Here is a 20,463-nt window from a genome sequence, read left to right on the forward strand (position 1 = left end):
CATCATATTTGATCCATAGAAAAACATTCACACATCTATCGCTCGGACACCCTGAAGAACAATTCAATTAGCAGTCAGCGTCCATCATCCTACTGCCAAGGGCCACTTTAGCTGTTTCAGGGATCTGTCCTCTGGTTTCGTTGAGTCCAAAGCTTGCATTGCTTGCCACAGAATAGCCAATAAGTTGAAAGACAAGATGTTGGGACAAGGAAAGTGACTTGTTTCAGAGAACTAGAAAGCTGGGAAGATGGTGGACTAAGGTCCCAAAGAACCATCTTAAAAAAGAATGAATCAAACCTGCATGTTGTGCACATGTACCCTAGAACTTAAGGTATAATAAAAAACAATAAAATAAAAAATAAAAGCATGAATCTCAAGCTTCTTTTATTTTGGGGAAGGGGAACATAAAGGAGGTTGAGGTCAGGAGGCGAGAGGTGATCACAGACATCCGGTGTCTGCAGGTGTCTGAAGGGGTTGCAAAATTTCTTTGTCCTTGGTCAGGACACAATGCTCCCGTCAATTTTTAACATAACATTGTTACTTGTGTGTGTGCCCTCCTTATTTCCTCAAGGGTTTCCAGAAAGGACTATTACCATCCTTGAGTTAAAGGTAAACTATCAACTAAATTCCTCCCATAGTTAGCTTGGCCTACATGCAGGAATGAGCAAAGGTAGTTAGGTGATGGGGGGTAGAAGAAAGATGGAGTCAGCTATGTTCACTTTTTTAACTGTTAATCTCTAAAATGTAGGGAATTCTTTCAAGCTCTCCGTGTTGTCCCATGGGCACACATCCCCCTCCCCCCAACACACACACACACACACACACACACACACACACACACAGTGCTTGATGTGCAGAAGATCTCTTCCCTTCCCTATCTTTTTGGTGTGGAGAAGGTAGAGACTCACAGCATAGCAACTTCTCTTTCTCAAGAAAATGCCTCATATTTTTTACTCTTTCATTCCATAAGTTCAGGTATTTCTTCCTAGTTTTCTTTTTTTTATTATTATTGGTATGCCAAGTAACATATGACTAGATATCAAACATTGTCAAACACTGTGTAGTGTTGTTGGTTGGACTAGATATCAAACATTGTCAAACACTGTGGAGTGTTGTTGGTTGGGTGCTGGATTTTGTGGCAGTTACATTCCTTGGGATTAGCTTGATCCTTTTAAAGCTTATTTGTGTGTCTCTTAGGGAGCATCTAGAGTAGCCTTCAGTTTAAAACTAAGTAACTGAGGCTGTACTAAATACTAAGATTATGCCTTTCTAAGCACTTTACACACTTATGTGTGTTTTATCAGGTCTTTTTATTTAGTTTGTGGAAATGCAAACTATTCCTAGTCCTCTATGAGTTGCTAGAATTGTTCAACTTCATGGTGTTTTACCCCACACATGTGCACCTCAATATTCAGACAGAGATTCTAGGGGATGTCCTGCAGGCCTTCTCAGCTCCCTTCTCTCCAGTGGTTGTCTCCAAAATGCTAACTGCCTAGGATGCCAACCTCGATCTTCTCAATTCAGGGGAACTCTGGGCCCTGTTTGGGCTTTTCTTTCCCCTGCCAGGGCCTGGAAACTGCCTCCAGGCAGAGAGGTAGGGTGACTGCAAAGCTCACATGACTGATTTCCATTCTCTTAGAGATCGTACACACAGTTTTGCACAGCCTGGTTATCCAATATCTTGAAGCAAATGTTCCATAGATTTTGACCAGTCTCGTAGTTATTTGCAGTGTCAAAGCAATTCCCAGGGTGTTTATTCCTTCATGGGCAGGAGTGGGAGCCATTCTAACTCCTATTTATATGTCTGATTTAACCAATGAACCTGAATCCAAGAGCTAGTTCTCAACCATTTATTTGGTCAACTCTGTCTATGGTGGTTTGGCTTTGGAACTTTTTTATTTTATCGTACTGTTTGTAGGGAAATTTTAATTTCAACCTCCTCTTATAAGAGCTTTGAAGCCAGTAATATATAAAAATTGACTTAATTCACCTAATAGACCTGGAATTAAATTTTGTGTTTACTATATGCATGTTGTTTACTATATAAGCATGTTGTTTACTATATAATCATATTGTTTACTATATGCCTGTTCGGTACATCACAGCTCTGTTTCCAGATTTCTCACAAGGAAATATGGATAACAATTCCTGCCCCACTCATCTCTTAGACACACATCAAAGGAAGGAACAAGTAACAGAGTGCTTTGGAGTTGGAAGGGAATATAATCATCTCTATATCCTAGCAGGTATTTGTAACTACCCAGTGAGTAACATTTATTATTTGATATGCACCATATAACTACCTTAGAAATTAGTAATATTATCTTCACTTTTGTTTTATTAGTCCTGATACAGCCATTGAGGATTTGAAAGGTGAAGTAACTTGCTCTATTTTACAGAGCTACCAAGGAGTAGACTGGGATATGAATCCTGGATCATGCTGCCTGGTTTAAAAACTTATCTTCCTTGGACATAAAATGCTTTCTTTCCTTTTCCTTCAAAAGATGTCATTTTTAGTATTTTACGGGTCAGCTGGCATGCCTGCCACTGGATGTGGACTATGTATCTGTAAGAATACCTACAAATACATTGTAGTTTCTTCTGCGTTTCACCTTTAACATGGCTGTTATCAGAATTTTATCTGCATCTCCCAGAAATACTAGTTTACAAATCAGAGCTGTGCCAAACCACAATTCTTATTAAGTTGCCTAGTAGGGAATCTTGAAACATTTTTAGTAGAAATCAGATCACTGCTTATCTTAAGATGCAAGACCCCTGCAAATCTTTTCTTTCTATAAAAACTATCCACCATCTAGTCAACTGATGTCCTGTATTTGCAAATTCTTTCTATGCTAAAGTAGTAAGGTTAGTGAGAAAAGTTGAAAATCGGGTAAAATAAGAGTACATTTAAAACAAGACCCAGGGTTGGCTTTTAATTTTGTTGTCAAATATTAAAACAAAAGAGCCACTGTTATCAGGAAGAGAGATCAATCATTCTGTAGGAATCGAAGAAGTAGAAAAGGACTTTTGGTAGAATTGAGGGGAGATACATTTCCACTCCATAAAAAGAAGAACTTAGAATGTTACAGTCGAACAAAACCAGAATGAGATACCCAAGGAAGCCATAGGCTCTTTATGTGGCATTGCATGATCACTGTGTTGGGGACAAGGAAGAGACCTTCACCTGGGACCATGGAAACCCCAAGCAGCCCATGAATGGGATTTCAGAGGCCTGTGAATTTCTTAAAATTCTGTGTATGAATGCAAACGCCCATTTGTTAGGGAAGGTTTAAAGCTTTCCTTAGATTGTCAAATATCTCCAAGACTAAAACCAGATGAAAAGTCTATTAAACACAGAGATATCTCATTATATTTGAATTCTCAGAGGAGATTTCTATTTTTAAAGGTAAGTTAGATGTTTTTATTTCTGAAGCCCGCTCATACCTCTAATATACTCTTTTCTAATTAAATACAGAGAGGAACTAAGCAAATACATCTTTGAAAAATATAAGCTATAGCTCAGGATCAATGTCACATATGATAATAAAATAAAAAAATTTATGCCCTGGCCACTTCCTAGATCCATTTACATTACATCAAGGTATTTTTTTCCCAGATAGAAGAACAATATTAAAGACTGCTTCTTGTCATTGTCTAAAACATTCACCCTATCACTAAAGAATCCAGTTTTTGAGACACCAAAGGAACAATACCCTAGAATCGAACAATACCCTACTATAAAAGAGTCCAAATTAATATTTCCCTTGTGAAAGAGTAGAGAATTAGATATGCAACAATCAAAGTATGTAAGAAATGTAAGCATCAAATTAAAAAATATCTGAGAATGAAAAAATAGACTTCAATCGAAAATCCCAAGCCCAAAGCACACAAAATTCTTTCACTATTAGAGTACAGTGGAGCTCTCATCAAACTAGATCTTTAAATATTTCCCCACTCCATCATCAAACATCTATCTCATCCTGAGGCAGTTTTCTCCTCTGACTTTAATGTGAGTGCAAGGGCACCCACTGGCCCTACCTGCAGAATAAAGACCTTTTAGTCCATTCACAAAATTTACATGACAAAAAAGAAAGTAGATTTCCAGAGCTTTCAGCTTGTGCAATAGAAGGTTTAAAAAATATGCCCTGTACATTTCAACTTCTCACTTAATAAAAAAAAAAGTCCATTTATATTAAAAAAAAAAAAAAAAAAAAATACAAAAACCTTCCCTTCTATTCACCCAGGAGGAGGATGACTCACCTTCCTAATCTCTTAAGATTTTTTTTTAACTTTCTTGAGCCTCCGTCATAACAAGAATTTTCTGCCACAACCTGTCTTAAGTGCCTTGATTTTGCCCTAATTATCTAGGAGTGTATGGCAAGAAAGAATCAACATACACAAGGGAAATACTGAATAACAACAAATATTGTTTAACTCAGTCATTGAACAAGGTACATACATAATTTTTTAACTAAATTCTATGTGAGATCTCGAATTTGAGATGTCAAGGTCAGGATTTGGAATTTGAGATCAAATGTTGCTGGATATTGCCTGGCTACAACTCAAAAACTGTTGGTGGAATCAGATAGAAATAAAGAAAAATAAATTTGGAAGATAAAGGGAGTTTATTGCTTACATAATTTATTTAAATCATTTAATGACAGTAAGCAATCTTTTTATGAGATTCACATTGCTGTGGGAAATCACCCAACAATAGTTCATTGGTACGTTGGTCATGTAGGGGAAACTAAAATAAAGTAATGGATTTAAGCAGGCTGCAGTTTTATTTTATTGTATAAATTAGGACAGCATATGCCTTGCTTTGTTCAGATCTCATATCTTTAAATGATTTGCAAGAAGAGAGGCACAAGTATGTTGAGGAATCAAGACTCCAAAAAGGCAGGAATTAAAATAAAACACCCAGGAGAACACCAAGAACAAGGTTTTCTACCAGCTGTTACTTCCAGGATGGAATGCTATATGTTAAGAGAAAGTAAAGTTTTAGTCAACACAAGCCAACTTGAGGATGTCTATGTAAGATGACTCAAGTTCCAGGAAAGAGAACGAATCTCTTTCTTAAAATTGAACCAATCTGTTGATGACCCACTGGATTTCTAAGAGCTTGTCTAATATTCCAAATTCTCCATTAATTGTATCCGGACACTACATTCTCAATTACCAAGGTAAGTTTTCAAAGGAAATAAAACTGGCTTAACTCCACATTTGTTTTTAATTTGAAAGATGCCCAAAAGAATTTTATAAACAAACAAGAATTAGCTTTCTTGGAGGAAATAACTAGTTTGACTCTTATCATTAGTATCATCATTATCATTTATTACTCTTATGTTATTGCATTGTGTGTTTACTACCAGTATAATGTGACAAGTGATGATCACAAGTTTAAATATCTGTGGCAGATTTCTTTTAATGTAAAACTGACTGAAAACTTGTAGAAATTTTTAAAAAATGCATTTCAACCATCAAGTGGAATATAAAAAATAAATTCACAGGTAAGAGAACACATTAAAACTTTTCAAAAGAGTGGCAGCTTAAGAGATTTGAAGATTTACAATTCCGTTCATAAAACATGCATGAGTTTCTTCTTCATGTGGCCAAAGGAAAAAGTGTACTGTATCTATTTTATTAGTAGATGCATGAACAGGGATAGAGTAGCTTCCTCCAGGATTATCTGCAGATGCAGCTTTCTAAGGATCAAAGGAAGTGTTCAATTAGGTCGAGGTTGCTGAAGGCCAAGATTTTCTGGACTCCTCACCTTTTCTGCAGGAGAAATCTCTATTCATCTTTTACAACATAACTCAGGTGTAACCTCCTCTGGAAGGTGACTTTGCTGTCCTTCTCCACATCCTCCCCAAACTCTGCCACACTTTTCTGTGTTATATTTGTATTTTGTGCATATACTTTGTCACTGGTCTAATCAAACAGCATTACAATCTCGTCTTCATAGGTCTTGCTCCTCGATTAAATTTCCTTCATTTATTTTATAAACATTTATTAGACACCTGCAGTTTCAGGCTTGCACTGTGGAGTCCTTGAGAACAGACACAATGTTTTATTCATGTCATTCTCTTCAAAACTTGCCACAGTGCCTGGCTCCTGGTAGGTGTTTCGTAAATATTTGCTAAGCTGAATTCCTATGCCATCTCTGTTTGCTGTTATGTATGATGGCTTCTATTGGATCTGTAGTGAGATAATTTAAGAGTAGAAATACGTTTAGTGCCTAAAATTCCTCAAATATAAATCACTAACCAAGAAAGGGGGAATTCTGAACATAGTATTTTTCTTATTCGAATAAATTCAGCCACTTTTCTGCAGGTATGTTACTAAAACATGTTCAGTGTGTCATAGGTTAGCAACCTTCCAACATGTTCAGGTTTTCACCTATATTTGTGAAGAAAGACGTTTTAAATCTGAACAGTTAATTTCACTTTATTCATTCAATCTGAGTTTCCAGAAAGAGAGGGAGGACACTGAAAAAGAAGGGAAAGATTTGGAAGTAGCATATCCACTGTGGTTTTTTTTAATTGATATTTGGGTCCTAACAGGCTAAGGTAAGCCAATGCTTTGAGGAGCATTCCTGCAAGCAATTTTTATCTCAAGGGTCATTTTCCTAACTTAGGCTACACAAATAAAGAGTTTACGTCTATAAAAGTAATATAGAAGTTCTATAGAGGTAATAGCCTTATTGCTGTCTTCACTGATCAGTGTGTGTGTGTGTGTGTGTGTGTGTATACACATCTACTTTGGATATGTTTAGAAATGGTCCACATTATTTTCCATCTCTTTAAATGAGAACATACATTTGATAATTATGTTTACGATAGTAACTTGAAAGAATTTTGTGTGTTTTAAAATTTCTTTTAATAATTCATATAGTTTATAATTTTAACGGAAATCTAATTCTGTTCAAAATGTGAAACTTCTTTATCACTTTCAAGTTCAGAATCTGGAATTTGAGGCCTCATGCTGCTAGACATTTCCTGGCTACACTTAGAAAAAGAGTTGATGGAATCAGATAAAAATAAAGAAAGTAAGACTCAGTCATTATATAACACCAGAAAGTCAATGAGAACTAATAACCAAGTCACGAACCAATCATCAATTTGTTGTATGACCTTGAGTAAATTCTCTTTTCAGTTTCTTCATTTTTGCTCTCTGAGCTGATTGGGCTATTCTAGAGCACTAATTCCATTAAAACCAATGTCACAGGCAGGCCATGAGGTCCTCTGTCCTTGATTGACCTTATTATCTACCAAAAAAAAAAAAACCCTCAGATTTAAAGAATCAGTCAAGATTCTATTTTTTTTCCTAATGCGATTACTTTTAGTCTCAACACAAAGTAGAGATTTCCGTGTTGAAATCAAGAGATGTGAAAGTTCACAAAGAGCTACCAGTGCATGAAGGTGTGAGGGTGGGGCAGGCAAGGACAGAGCTTGGAAGGACACCAGCAACAGCCAGGTTGGCCTCACAGGGGTCCAGTTCTCGGACCCCTAAAGCCATGAAGTCAATGACTCAAACTCAGCCTCTGGGCTCTGGAAACTAGAGAATGCCCCAGGAGCTTGAGGTCAGTGATGGACTCCCATGAATGCACACAGTCTGGCAATGACAGAGATTGAATGTTGAATATACTCATGCTTTGGCTATTTGTTTATTTTCTATTAGCCAGCTTGGTCTGCACATAGCTAGGCCTTGAAAGACAGATCTCTGAGCCAAGACAAAGGGTCAATGAGGATTAGAAAGACTGAAGGCATTTGGATGTAGCCTTGCAGGATAGAAAATAATTTTGGTATAGGGAGAAAAGAAAAACAACCTTCTAGGCAAAGCCAAATGCATAGTAGTTACAAAGAGACGGCAGGCTAGGAGGCAAGTCAGAAAAAGGATACAAATCTAGGTCACTGTACATCAGAGTTCATGAATGGGGGCAGTAGAAAATGTGGCCTAGAAGTCATATTAGGAGGAAACTCGAACTTCTGGCAATGTAGCCTCTGCTCGCATTGGGAGCAGTAAGGGGCCACAGCATGTTTGTGAACAGTCCAGTGTACTAGTTTCCCAGGGCCAGTGTAAGACCCCACCATAAAGGTAGTGGTTTAAACAGTACAAATCTATGATCTCACAGTTATGAAGCTCAGAAGTCTCATGAAATCAATGTCAGCAGGATTGCATTCTCTCTGGAGGTTCTAGGGGAGAATCCACTTCCTTGCCTTTCCCTTTGGAAACTGCATGTGTCCTCTGGCTTATGGCCCTCTTCCATTCTTCAAATCCAGCAGTCACATCAATCTGACCTCTGCCTCCTTTTTCACATCTTCTTCTCTGACTGACCCTCTTGCCTTCCTCTTTCTCTTATAAGGACTCTTGTGATTATATTGAATAATAAAATCCCACGATAATCTCTCCATTTCAAAACCCTTAATTCTGTCTGCAAAGTCTTTTTTGCTATATTTATGGTAACATTTCTGGGTTCCAGAAATTAGCATGTGAACATATTTTGTGGTGGTGAAGGGGTCACTATGTTTCCAACCAAATCCAATTACAGACAATGAAACCGAGCTGAAATAAAGTTAATAGCAAACATTTATTGAATGCATATTCTATGCAAGGCATTATTTAAGGTACTTCACATATGTTAACTCAGTTAATCCTCAGAGCAACCTTTTGATGTATCTAAGACACAGAGAAGTTAAACAATTTAGCCAAGACCTCATAGCTGCGAAGGACCAGGGCAGTGGCATAAACCCTGGCCATTTAGTGCCAGAAACCACAATTGTAAACACTCCATGTGGTCACTTTTGAAGCAATGTAGAAGAGAACTGATGAACTGTTTGAAGAAGGATCTTTGCTCCAATAGTCTTTCTTTTCCTGTCATATGCTTAAACCTATGCCTTTATTAGTATTGATAAATTTTTCCCACAGACTAGACAGCATAATAATAACCTAGAGTTAGCAACCCTTCAGTAGTGTTTGCCCATATTAGTGTCCTCAGCAAAACACAATGCTGCTACAGAACAATAAGATAATGACTGTCTCACAATCAGTTGGAGTCTGAAGCTCTGGTCTAATTACTATTTAGATACTCAAGTTTGATGCAGCTTAACGTATCTACTTGGAAGGGAAATTGTTCTTAATTGCCTTCTATTTTGGTCCCCCCAATTTTAAGAATCGGAAGAAGGGTTTTGATAGGTTTTCTTCTGAAAACCTAATTTTCTTACATTTAGGGATGGTTTTGATATAAATTGACTTCCTTCAGTTGATAATGTTTGTTAAATACAGTAGATTCTAGAAGAAAATGAAAAGGCAGAGAAAGTAGCCCAGAAGAAAATTTGCAATGAGCTGCTGATAAGATACACAGGGTGTTTCTGAATCTTTAGAGTTGGAAGAATTAAATTACTGCTCTGGGTATGTATTTTTTAAGGCAAATATGTATTTGCCTAATCCAATTTCAGCATAATTCATATCCCTGTAACACTCCGAGGACACTGGCATATGGTTACATGAGATATAAATTGGGAGTATGATTAAAAATCACTGGCGTTTCAATTTAAATTATATTTCACAAAATAGACTCCAGGGAAAAATTTCACAAGAAAGACCACAACCCACTGCATGATGAGAGTGGAGAAAATTCTTCTACAAATCTGCATGCATGTGTGTACACACACAGACACACACACTGCAGACCTGACCGGGCACCTTATTCCCCAGGTGAAGTCCTACAACTGGCTTTTTCTCAGTAGCCAGCCAAGTCTACTTGGTTTCACTTGAAGCCGAAGACCAAAGGTTCTCAGAAGCCATCGTGATTATATATGTTGAACAAAATAACAGCCCATTCTTCTAAAATTTTGGAATCAGAAGGAGAATCTAATCCCAACTATTACTGTTTGACTTTGGGCAACTTAGTTAATCTTTCTTCAAAATGACCTTGAAGAAAAGTGAGAAAAGTAAATTTGGTGACACATAGTAGAAGCAAAAACATAATGGATTTTAAGTCAGCAAAACTCTGCTTAGTACTTAGGCCAGGTACCTTGTTGTATTCATCTTTATGTCCCTAGAGCTTGGCAGGATTTCTGGCATATACCAAATGCTCAACATATTTTCAGAATTGAAAATAAAGATTTAGGCTTTTCATGTTTCTACTCCTAACGCATCTTTAACCCTTCATGGAGATATTACTCCTGAGTGATATAAAAGGGGAAAGGTGAAAAGTAATCATTAAAGATTTTAAGAGCAAAAATAAATTCTTCCCTCCTTAATCTTGACAGATGGGAATTTCAAGTTCCTCATTTTGTTTTAAGGCATTAACAAGGAGTTCATAAATCTCAATTACTTCTGTGGAGTTAAAAGCAGCCGCATATCTTCTAAGCATGATTCCAATCTCCGAACAGCTCTAGTACCTTTATTAAAACACTGGAGGAAGAGAAAGGCCAAGTAATATTTCAACCTTGAGCTGACATTACAAAAGTGAAAATTTCCTTTTCATTCAAATTGAAGGAGGTGCATAGATCAGGCCGGGTCACCTGCAGGATGCTGTGTCGCACATTAAATTGCACATTACCAGCAGCTTGAGAATTGGCCTCAATGATTTTCTAGCATTGGCCAATCTCCATGCATAATTAATGAAGAAATCAATTAATATTTATGTCCCTAACAAAACGTACTGCCTTTTTTTTCCTGCTAACTACACACACACATTTTTTTCCCTCAGATTTACAAATTAAAAATTTAGGAAATTGTTTCTCTCCATTACTCCCTGCTGTGATTTGATGTGTATGTTTTTAAAACTTCATCTCCAATACAACAGTGTTGAGTGATAGGGCCTAACAGGAAGTGATCAGGACATGAGGGCTCTGCCCTTATGAACGGGTTAATGCCATTATCTTGAGGGTGGATTAGTTATTGCTGGAGTGGGCTTATTATAAAAGCAAGCTCAGCCCCTCTTGCTCTCTTGTCCTTATGGTTTCCACCATGGGATGATGCAGCACTAAGGCCCTCACCAGATGTGGGCCCCTCAACCTTGGACTTCCCAGCCTCCAGAATTGTAAGAAATACATTTGTTTTCTTTATAAATTACCCAGTCTGTGATATTCTACCATAGCAACACAAAATGAACTAAGACATTCCCTAAAATTCAATCAGCCCTTAGTTCTGGTTGATTCTACCTCTCCAATGTCCATCAAGTTTGTCCATTCTATAATTAGTCGGCCCTGAAACTACTTTTCCAGACTCATTACATATTTTACTAATCCCTCCTTCTTCCATGCACTCTGGCTGTACCTCAGGTTGTTTTCTTTACCTGGGTATTTTCCCTCCCAAATTCAATCCCCAGTCTCTCTTATTTAATGTTATCCATGCATCAAGATTCAATTCAAACCTAAAGTTCTCTACTTCTAAATAGAATTAAACCTTCTATTCTCTGCTGTCCTTCATCTCTTAGGTTACATTGTACTATAGTTATTTGTATCCAAGAGGCAATATGATGTAGTGGAAAGAGCAGGCACTCTAAAGTCAGAGAGTCATAGATTCATAAGCTCAGCTCTGTCACCCCTTAGCTGTGGAAGTTTAAGTAAGTTACTAAACCGCTCTTAAATTCCACTGTTTTCTTATCTATAAGAATTGCATGACAATGCTCACCTCATAGGATTATTGCGAGGATCAAAATAAATTAAATATGCTAAATGTATTAAAGTGGTACATAGCAGGTAATCATAAACTTATTATTATTACTGGTATTACTACCATTGTGTTTTTATTACCTCCCACAAGGATATTAGTTCTCTGAGGATAAGAATTATAACTTGATCACACTTCTATGCCTTATAGCACCAGGCCCACTGACTTTCAAATCTTAGTGCTCAACAAATATTAATTAAATTAATTTTGAGTTTTCTTCTGAGACCCCTGCTATCTAACATATGTTGTGTGGCACTTATAAGGAAGATATTAATCTCCATAGTTAAGATGATAATCATAGTAATTCACAAGATTGCTTTGGGGATTAAACAGAACAATCTTTATAAATTATAATGTGCTACACAAATGTTGGAAATTCTTTAGGGGAGAAAATACTACATAAAGGATATCTTAAGAAGTGGATTTGTTTAAAGGTAAGGTGAAAAGAAATATTTGAGGAGCAGGTAAAATTGAGCACCTGAGCGGAGGTCTCTGTAAGTGCCACATACCAAGGGGCAGCAAGGAGACCAGTCTAATGCACATAGAGATGGTATGAAGACCAGCAAGTAGTTTGGTATCTTGCTGGGCAGGGAGCAATGGTGGTGGCTCCTTTTCCTGCAGGGTGACAGATGAGAAATCTCTGGTGAATCCAGTACAAAGAGTCAATGCACACAGAAGGTTGGCACATTCCATTCTGGGTCTGGGAGCCCACAGGAGTTCTGTTTGAATGTCAGATAAGATATGAAAGAGCATATTCAAACTGTGAGGCAGATGTAGTGGATACCTTGAAAACAAACTCATTAATTAAAACTGATTAATTATTAAAATGGTTTTTAACCATGATGCTAGGCCCTAGTGTTACAGAAATGAGTGAATATACATTTCCTATCTTCACAATCTAGGGGAGGAAACAAATGTTTAAATTATCAAGCTCAATAAAGTTTTCTGAATATTATTATAAAATTCTGTGTGGGGTTGAGTAGGGGCATGGTGGACCAAGTATTTGATGTTAAAAGAAAAACTTGAGACAAATTACATTTAGCAGAGTTTATTTGAGCAAAGACTCATGAAATGAGTACCAGTAAGAACTAGGGGAGGTTCAGAGAGTGTCACCCATCAATGTGGGCAGGCAGTATTTGTACAGAAAAAGGATGTGGGATAGAGAAACAGCTTAATTGGTTACAGCTTGTCATTTGCCTTATATGGAGATGGTCTGATCGGTTGGCAGCTTTAATTGGCTGAAGCTCAACTCCTATGATTGACTGAGATTCAGCTGTTTGTTATAAGAATATACTCTTAGGTTGCATTTTGTTTACATGTTAAGTAAGGTTTCAGTTTTCTGTGTAGGAATTCAAACTATGGAGGGAGCTTTAGGTCAAATTTAAGTTAAATTTAACATCAGTAATACTTGGTAATAGCAACAGAGGTTTCATAAATATTATAATCCCTAATTTTGGGGTAAAACATGGGGAAAAGGTGTAACAGGAAAATAAGCAGCAGGAATGAAGGATGGTATGTTGTGTTAATTGCAACAGTTTGATTTAGCTAAGTGAGGCAGAAGCAGTGAGAGGTGCAGCTGAAATGACTGACAGGGATGAGATCATGGAGAAAACCTTTTATAACAAGAAATGTAGACAGGGTTTCCACCAGCAGGTGATGGGAAGCTGCTGAAGGATTTTAATCAAAAGAATAACATGAGCCGATTTGTGTATTAAAAAGATTGCAATGGAATGGAGGCAGTAAATGCTCAATGCTATTTTGTTAATTAATGGAAGAATGGATATTAGTTTTTTTCTTTTTAAGCCCTTCAAGCATCCCACACAGTGGCAGGTATTCTACAAGTTAAAGGAGATGTGTATATACAAAATATTTCCTCAGAGGCCACTAAGTGCTGGATTAGTTGAGCAAAGCTCCATAAGGAAAGAAATATTTGAGTTGGGCTGTGAATAAATATCAAGATGGCGATCTGAGGAGGAAGTACAATTGAGCACCTGAGTGGAGGTCTCTCTAAGTGTCACGTATTACACTTATCATCGAATAGGAGAGAAGGGAAATATGGATGCTCAACCTCTCCAAATCTGATTCCTCATCTGTAAAGTGCAGACGATTATAAAGTCTACCTTACGTAACTGTTAGGAGTAAATGATTAAATGTGTATTAAAAAAAAGCATAATTCCTAGCACAAAATATGTTTTTAATCAGTGGTATTTATTCAAATGGAAGGAGATGAGTAGATTTGAGATGTACTGGAAATGTAGTTTTGAGTCAAATTGATTAATATTGTCTAGGACTAACCATGAGCTAGTCTTGGTACAGTCTTTTTCGTGTATTACAGTATGTCATATAACCCCTGTAACAGATTTATGGGTTAGGTACTATTATGGTTTCTATTTTATACCTGAGAAAATTGTGTTTTAGAGATAAGTAATTAATTCAAGATCAGACAGATAGAAGAGGCAAAGCCAAGACTGAAACAATCTAATTCCAAAGTTTATTGTCTCAACCACTATATTATACCAGCTCTGATATTTACTTGCTGTAGTACCGTGGGCTGTAGTACCGTGGGCTGTAGTACCGTGGGCTGTAGTACCGTGGGCAACCATTAGCCATTATGGGCCAGTTGCTTCATTCACTTCCTCTACCCCCTGAGCATACCACCAGACAATATTTCTCCATTACAACTGAGATTGGCCATATGATGGAGTTATGGCCAAAGGCATATGAGCAGAAGTAATGTATGCTGTAACTGCCAGAAATAGTTGAGTCAGAGTGAGTGGGTGTTAGCTACTATTGACAACATTTTTAAAGGCACTACAGTAAATGAACTCAAGTAAGAACTGATTAGTTTAGAAGCAGAAATAAAAGAGGATGGAGAAAATTCAAAAATACAAAGCTCACAGAGTTAGAATGCCAACTGTTTTGGTTCTAAGATACTATATTTAATTAATTATAAGACATACACTTTTCACATTTTAATATCTTTGACTATGGAATGCTCCTTAAAATTTCTATCATCTCACAGTTGCTGTTGACTACGTGATGAGTGTGACACAGTTGTCATTGCCTGCACATGTGTAAATGTGCTACTTATTCCTGTGCTTTATTGAATAACAGCATCTCTTAAATATTTCAATCAGTAAACCATTAATGGCAATTTGAGGAAGAAATACGAATAAAGGTTGTTATGTGAATGCCTTCTCCTGACAGGTGGATAGAGCTTCTAAAATTTAAAAGAAAATGAAAAGTGTCAGCATTAAAACATACACAGCAATTATTACCAGCTTGGAAGAGAATCTTGGGGACAATAATGGAGTACTTAAAAATAAAAGTACTGTCAATACTTTTGATGACATAGAAGATGATATTGCATGAAACAACACAGGTATCCACAAATATTACTCAGAAATTGATTTTTAAAATTTAATGATGAATGCATAGAATTTTTGAAATGATTTCGCCAATTTCCTTACTTTCATTTGCCTCATTTTTTATTTATAAAATGATACATTATATAAAAATATATGTCTCAACTTCCTTTCTGATAAAGCTGAATAAAGTCCTATCAAACAATCTTCCAGGGAATAACAAGTATTAACTTCATAAAAAGTACAAAACACACTGTAGGATTAAGAAAAGACACTGGAAAACAATCAAAAGCAGGTATTTTCTAGAGAGGGGTTGACAACTTGGAAGAACACAATAAGATGAATTTATTAGTTTTATAGTTTTAACCTGAGAGAAGACCTCAACCAGTTCACTCTATACAGAAAACCTGCATTTTTTTCTAGACTAGAGAGACTCAGAGGACAGAATGTACATAAACCACAGCAGCTGTAAAGTGAAGGGAAACTTCCAGAAAGATGAGAGGCAAAGCCCTAACTTCTATGCATATACTCTGCTCCAAACCTCTGGCTGAACTCTAAGTTTTGCATACATAGGGAAAACTTCAGGCACTCAAGCTAAGGACAAATGAACTGAACTAAGGTTTGAGCTACCAATGGAATGCCAACAGAAAGACAGTTTGAGCCCAATCAAGTAAATTGTCAGCTAAAACCACCAGAAAAGAACAGTTTTAGGAATACTACAACAGAATCTAAAGTTTTCATCACATAAAATTCCAATGTCCTAGATATCATAAAACATTCTTTACAAAAAAAGAGGAAAATAAGATCTTTGAATCAGATAGATGAGAGTTTAAGTCTTAGGACTAGCCATGGGATCTTGGACAAGTTTCTTAATTTTCCTAAACTTATAATTTCTTATCTAAAGTCTTGTTAATTAAAAAAAAAAACCAAACTGAAGTCAACTTCATTTTATGAAGTCTCGTGAGAATCACAGGCAATAATGCATAGAGTACCTGCCACATAATAGCCTTAATCTGATATTAATAAAGCACTTGGTCAACTCTGAGGGGTAGGTTGGAGCTCATCTTCCAAAGATATGAATTAGTGATGTTTACATAAGCTAATTAAATTAACAGAGAGAAATTCAATGACACATATTGGAAACTGGCTTGACGTTATAAGATTTTGACACCATTGATTCCATCTAGAGTCGGATTACCTAGAGAAATATGCCTTCTTTAGTTCTTAGGAGATCTAGACTAATCTGGTTATCTCCCTCATCCTCAGTGAAATAGTCATTGGAAATTATTCTGTATTTATTAAATGATCTGTTTAGAAAAGAAGTTTGGAAAAAGAGGGAGACTTCCTTGGGAATGAAAATGTGTGTTTGTTAACATTCAAAATATAAAAGATTATAAAATTAATACATTTTAGTAAATATATAGTTTCCCACCTAGCTTATTGCCTAGTGCTATACTATCATTGATGACCAGTGCATAGTTTCTATTCAGATTGATCAGACTTTCAGAGCAGTTGAACGAAGCAGCTTTCCAGTGATTCTTCAACAGGACAACACAATACATTAGAAATAGTTGGAATTTGGAATTAGATTAATAGTTGTATACCAGTTTATTTATTTACTAGCTGTGTAGCTCAGAAAAATGTTTTAACCTCTTTGAGTCGTGGGTAAAATAAGGTTATAGAAACTTCCCTACAGTTCTTTGTATGTATGTATTATGTGTGTAAGGGCAAAGTGAAATAATGACTATAAAGATGATTAATAGGTGCTTACAATTTCCATTGATGAAACACCAAGAGGCAAGATTCTCAAGTTCAGATGTACTATGGGTGGAAAAAAAGTGAAAATGTTTGGAGACTTTTCTAAATCCTTCTCATCTTTGCTTCATACTAATTCCCCAGATAAGAATCAGGGTGACTTTAATAGCACATTACTCACCTCATCTCTTCCTGTATTCCTTATCGTTCCTTAGAGTTCACCCAGCTTCACAGAAAAGTCTAAAGGCAATGCTATGGGTTGAATGGTGTGAACCCTAGACTTTTCATCCCTTTGCCAAATGCCAGCTCCAGAACTACCATGCTCTCCCTGGTTATCACCTTCCCAATAGACCACCCTTCTAAGCACTTGATAGTTGCACATGGTTTCTATTTGTCCTAAGTGTTGACTTCTAAATGACTTTCCTTTTCCTTTTTTTTTTTTTTTTTTTTTTTTTTTTGTCTCTTATAAAATCAAAAGGAACAAATATTTGAAACCCAGTAGCAGGACAGTGTTTCTGATATGCACTGAATGGCCTTGTCATTTTCTTGACTGTTTTTAGGCTGGCTAAGATTTAAACCTAAAGTGTCTCCTTTAAAACATCTCCACTTCTTTAAAACATTAATCGTCAATTAGAACACATTCAGCAAGACCACTGACACTTTTCACACCATGAATTGAATTCTCCTTGTAATAGAAAACTAAACCAATATCTTATTGTCATATCAAATTCAGTTATTTTTGCTCAAGTTCAATTTAGAACAAAGGTCAACTGAAAAACAAAACAAAACAAAAGTCAGATAACAACCAGAAGATAATTTTAAGTTGAGAAGGCATGTTGCGTTAACTTGCTAGTAACTGGCCATGCCATCCAGGACTTAATCTTTTTTCAAAGTTTTCTGTCATACATTTTTTAATGAAAAGGTCCTCCAGGTTAAAGAAAAGGGTACTTGCTGCATGCTAGGGGACAATGATGGTGAATTCTGGATGATCAATTGGGTCCATCTAGATTCAATCATTTCTTGTTAAAAATCACCTCAATAGGTTCTTTATTGAAATTGTATAAACAAGACTTCTGTATTCATCTCCCAGGGCTACCATAACAAATTATCACAAACTGAGTGGCCAGCAGAAATGTGTTGTTTCACAATTCTGGAGGCCAGAAGTCTGAAATCGTGGTGTGGGTAGGGCTGCTGCCTTCTGGGACTTCTGGGGGAGAATCTGTTTCATGGCTCTCTCCAGCTTCTGGTGGCCATGGGTCATCCTTCCTGTTGCTTGGCTTGTTGGCACATTATTCTGATGTTGGCCTCCACCTTCATGTGGGATTCTACCTGTGTGTCTTCTCTGTTCCCTGTGTCTTCTTCTTGTCTGATAGTGGATTCAGAGCCTGCCCTACTCTAGTTTGATATTATCTTAAATTATATCGGCAAAGACCCTATTTCTAAATAAAGTCACATTCTGAGATTCTGGGTGAACCTAAATTATGGGAACATGACTCAATCCAGTACAGCTTTTCTGGGGAAAAATGAAAACATGTGACTGGGATATATGCACAAAGTAATTCTATCCACTTTGATTCTGCTATCTAGGGAAAATAAAAAAGGTGGCAATGGGGGGTGGGGGGAGCTCGCGTTGGTAACCAGAAAGTACTCACTGCGGTGGCTGTAGATTTCTTTAACTCTATGTGTTGACCGGAAGGCCACGCTTCTAAGCAACTATGAAAGTTTTCCAGGCCTGTAACCTCTCTCTCCACCTGCTCTTACTTTTCCTGTGGCAACAAGAAGAGAGAAAGGCTGATGTCAGGTTCTTTCTCAATGGGTACATTAAACTGCTGGGACTCAATAAGAGTCCTCAACTGTGTAGTTCCACCAGCATTATCTCCAGGGGAACCGAAACAATGAATGACAGTGCTTTGCATAGTCCTAGTACAGAGAAAGAACTGGATTTATTTTTATCAAATCTAAATATGAGACATTTCTTTCAAGAAGAACCTTATATTGTGAAAAAAAAGAGAGTTGAGTAAATTGGCTGATGATCTGGTAAGAAATGACTCTATTTACAAATTCAGTTGAATGAGAATTTCCCACACCACTTTCTTGGAACAAACCCTGTGTGTTGCAGGATTGATAACCCATGCTAAGGGTTTAAATGGAATTTGTCTGGTCCACATATAAAATATGCTGATTCTGAGCAACTTCTTGTGCCTAATTCCATATTCTTCTAATTTACTTGCCTCTTTACAGTTTTAAAGATATTAGAGATCACAAGTGTACCAGTGAACAAATGGTAATAATGATATCTACCATTATTTCTTGAACACCTCCTGTATTCTAGGCACTGTAATTTACATTCAACATATATTGCTAAATTCAACCTCTGAGGCAAGAGTTATCATCTCAATTTTGTAAATGAGGAAATTTAGGCTTTTAAACACCGTGGTTTTTTTTCCATGATGCTACACTGCCTCATCATTCCTGACACAGATAGGGGTGAGATGTCTTATAAGCTCTACTCAAAATACTGGCCCCTATCTCATCAGGACCACAAAGTTAATAGTTTCTAATGTAACATTCATATCATTTGTCAGATTTTTGTTATTCTCTTGAACAAAATCAAAGTGAATTACTTAATCTCTCTAAAGCCTCAGTTTCCTCACCTGTCAGGTAGGAAAATAATGCTCATCCTCCAGGGTGGTCATATAGAAGGTTGTACTAAGAAGAGCTCAATAAATTGAGATTATTATTATGTTCACTGTGCTTTGGCCACTGGTCCACCATTCAGAGAGGCTACTTTCACATCTCTTTCCCAAAATATCATGTCACAGTCATCACCTGTCCCTGAGAGCAGGGTGTGCAGGTGGTTAGGTGATAGGAGATGGAGCTGGGAGAGAAGGGGCTTAGGGCCACAGATAATCTTCAATAATTTCAACAAGTTATTGAAATCACCTTGTAAGCGTGTAAATTATTCTGTCCTTCTACTTAAATTTCCAGATGGTGCTGCGTTAGGATAACTTGGAACTCAGAGCTTCTGCTGCTGGACAGGAGAGACGCAGCTGGGGGCAGACAGCAGGACCCCAGTCATATATATTCAAGGCACTTCCAAGATCTAGCCTAGTGACTTCTTTATTAATTATACAAATAAAGTACTTCATTGAGAATAAATATATTGCAACAGTAATCTTCAGCAGGAAAATTTTGTTCACTGATTTCTCAGTTTAAATATATAGCATTTGAATCCCCCTGCTCTCACAGACTGTTAGATTTGGAAAAGACTTTAGAGATAATTTCATTTAAAAATAAATATTCACTTTATGGATAGGATAATTAGAGCTCATGGTTAAATGGTTTGCCAAAGGTCACAGAGTTAATTTAGACAGAGTTAAACCTAGAAACTCAGTTGTATTTATTTATTTTTAAATATGAAGATACCCTCAAGACAGGGTTTCTCAACCACGGTGCTATTGGCATTTTGGGGCTGGATGATAATTTGTTGCAGGGGGATGTCATGTGCACTGTGGGATGTTTAACAGCCTCTCCCTGCTCAAGAGATGCCGGGAACAACCTCCAGCCCCTCAGCATCACAATCCGAAATGTCTCGACATGTTGCCCTTGAGTAAAATCACTCCAGCTGAGGAGGACTACCTTAAGACTTATTCTGGAAATA

General features: G+C 36.9%; 1 long non-coding RNA gene across 1 annotated transcript in view; it reads left to right on the top strand.

Moving 5' to 3' along the window:
• The window catches only part of LOC108529237 (uncharacterized), a 44,168-nt gene extending 24,271 nt beyond the window's left edge, over positions 1-19,897 (top strand). The window contains exons 4-5 of the long non-coding RNA XR_001885447.1: positions 2,106-2,246; positions 19,791-19,897. This is a non-coding gene — a long non-coding RNA (uncharacterized LOC108529237). The remainder of the gene's footprint in view (positions 1-2,105; positions 2,247-19,790) is intronic.
• The last annotated feature ends 566 nt before the right edge of the window (positions 19,898-20,463 follow it).

Source organism: Rhinopithecus bieti, unplaced genomic scaffold (assembly GCF_001698545.2).
Source record: "Rhinopithecus bieti isolate Rb0 unplaced genomic scaffold, ASM169854v2 scaffold_4781, whole genome shotgun sequence".
Lineage (NCBI taxonomy): Eukaryota > Metazoa > Chordata > Mammalia > Primates > Cercopithecidae > Rhinopithecus > Rhinopithecus bieti.